Raw genomic sequence first — 2,882 nt, 5'->3', positions numbered from 1 at the left:
CCGCTCTTCTGTATTGTACGGCACCGAAGGGTTTGGCCCAGGCGGTAGTTTTTGGCCGAGAGTGCTGGGCAGGCCGGGAGGGGCGATGAAAGGCCAAGGGGGTTGGGAGCGTCTAGACGGGGAAGAGGAGAGGGAGAAGCAAACTTGCACGGCTGACAACAGGCAGAGAAGGAAAGCGAAGCAGGGAAGATCACGAACCGATTTGAAATTATCAGCCAAAGTAGGACTGCAGCCTGCGATTGAATAGAATAGAATCACAGAGTTGGAAGGGGCCAGACAGACCATCTAGCTCCACCCCCTGCGCTCAATGCAGGATCAGCCGAGAGCATCCCTGACCATGGTTTGTCCAGCCGCTGCTTCAAGACTGCAAGTCAGGGGGAGCTCACCACCTCCCGAGGCAGCCAGTTCCACTGTGGCACAACCCTGACTGTCAAAAAGCTTTCCCTAAAGCTTTTGTGCAAAAACCTTCCTGCCCTGAATGTAAACCCATTCTCGCGAGTCCTCTCCTCTGCTGCCCACAGGAACAGCTCCCCACCCTCCTCTAAGAGGGACAGCCCTTCAGATACTTCATGAGAGCCATCCTGTCCCCCCTCGCCCTCCTCTTCTCCAGAATGAACGTGCCCAGGTCCTTCGGTCTTTCCTCATAGCCACATGAGACTCAGAAGAGGGCCAGTTATGTTGGAGGGTCAGGGGGATGCTAGAATAACCAGTATGCAAAACGAGCAGCAGGCAAATCTTTTTATGGGACTCTGGGGTTTCTTGGAGAGGCGTTACAGACAAGGGACTGAGTAAGGTTGCCAACCTCCAGGTGAGGCCCGGAGACCTCCCAAGATTACAGCTGATCTCCAGATGACAGAGATCAGCTCCCCCTTGAGAAAACGGCTGCTTTGGAGGGTGGACCTTATGGCCGAACACCTTGCTGAGGACTCTTCCCAGGTTCTACCTCCAAATCTCCAAGGAAAGTTTAGAAAAGTAGTAAAAGGTCAAAAGTTAAATACATCAGTAGGTATGGACAAATGTATACATGCTTATTTCAAAAAAAACTTATAAAAACCTTGTAGGTCTAAACCCCGTATATGTTTTTGAGATAAACATGTGTCCTATTGTTCATTCCTATTGATGTTTTTAACTTTTGGCCCTTTATTAGTTTGCTAAACTTCCTTTAGGAGCTGCGGTGGCTCAAGTGGTTAAGACGCTGAACTGCAGGCTGTGGAAGGGCGGTAGTTCAGCAGTTCGAGACCCGAGTGTGCCGCATGACGGAGTGAGCTCCCGTCTCTAGTTCCAGCTCCTGCCAACCTAGCAGTTCGAAAGCAAGAAATAGCAAGTAGATAAATAGGTACCACTTCGGTGGGAAGGTAACAGCGTTCCGTGCGCCTTGGTGTTTAGTCATGCCGGCCACATGACCACGGAAACGTCTTCGGACAGCGCTGGCTCTTCGGCTTGGAAACGGAGATGAGCACCACATCCCTAGAGTCGGACTCGACTGGCTTTCGAGCAAGGGAACCTTTACCTTTTTTTTTTGTTGCTCAGTCGCACAGTCGAGTCCGACCCTTCGCGACCCCATGGATCATCTCCCGCCAGGCCCTCCTGTCTTCCGCCGTCCTCTGAAGTTGGCTCAATTTCATGTTCGTTGCGTCGATGACACTGTCCAACCATCTCATCCTTTGCCGTCCCCGTCTTCTTTGACCTTCAATCTTTCCCAGCATCAGGGTCTTCTCCAGTGAGTGCTCCCTTCTCATTGGGTGGCCAAAGTATTTGAGCTTCAGTTTCATTATCTGGCCTTCCAGGGAACAGTCAGGGTTGATTTCTTTTAGGATTGACTGATTTGATCTTCTTGCAGTCCAAGGGACTCTCAAGAGTCTTCTCCAGCACCATAATTCAAAAGAATCCATTCTTCGGCGCTTAGCCTTCCTTATAGTCCAACTCTCGCAGCCATACATGACTACTGGGAATACCATTGCTTTGACCATGCAGACTTTTGTTGGCAGGGTGATGTCTCTACTTTTTATCATGCTGTTTAGGTTCGCCATCGCTTTCCTTCTTTACCTTTTACTTTAAGTTAGAAAGGGCCGTCGTTGGGAAGGAGGAGCTAGCGCTCCATCTGCTGGCAGAGAGTGGTATTACTGGGTCGGGGGGGGGGGGGGGACACAACCGAAACTGAGTTGAATGAAGTACCTACAGGTTAAGAAGATCTGAACATAGGAAGCCCCGCCCAGCAGCAATCTGCAGTCGCGCAGGGTCTGGCACTGCCCGTTGCCCATTTAAAGTGTACTGGAAACACTATTCCCATCAACAATATTCCCCAGCGTAATATCCTTATTAGAAGTCCACCAGCAGTCCATCATTAGTGCACTAGTGCACCACCATCGCACTAGCTACCATCTATCCCCCATATATGGACATCAAGATGGGGCATGCACATCTAGTTGCTGCATTATGGGCGAGAACGGGATGGTCAGGGATAGTCATCTTGCTTTTAGAAATTTTAGAATTTGCTAGGCATCAAAATCTGTTTTAAATAGGGCTGTAATTTAATATTTTGTATTGTTTTATGGTTTTATCTGGCAATATGCCCTGTAAGCCGCCCTGAGCCTCCGGGGAGGGCGGGATAAAAATGTGAATAATAAATAAATAAATAAATAAATAAATAGAAACCTTTATCTTAACGATTTCAAGTTACCTTCAATCTGACTCAAGCCCATGGTAAGAGAGCAGTTGGAACCACTATAGCAAATATGTATCTTATTTCCAAACAGCACTGGGTTTTTATGGTCTTATCTAGCCTGTACTGGGAATTTCCCCGTTATATTTTGACGTCATTTTAAGATTACAGCAGTTATATTCTGCTTAGACTATGAACTGCTCCGCTCAGTATGGGAGGC

The 2,882-nt window shown here is 48.5% G+C and overlaps 1 protein-coding gene across 2 annotated transcripts in view; it reads left to right on the top strand.

Moving 5' to 3' along the window:
* CLK2 (CDC like kinase 2) overlaps positions 1-2,882 on the top strand; it is a 27,742-nt gene that overhangs the window by 21,594 nt on the left and 3,266 nt on the right. The window lies entirely within an intron of this gene.

Source organism: Gekko japonicus, unplaced genomic scaffold, assembly GCF_001447785.1.
Source record: "Gekko japonicus isolate JY-2015 unplaced genomic scaffold, Gekko_japonicus_V1.1 scaffold1188, whole genome shotgun sequence".
NCBI classification, from domain to species: domain Eukaryota; kingdom Metazoa; phylum Chordata; class Lepidosauria; order Squamata; family Gekkonidae; genus Gekko; species Gekko japonicus.
The sequence above is the reverse complement of the archived record's forward strand: the minus strand, read 5'-3'. Positions and strand labels throughout refer to the sequence as shown.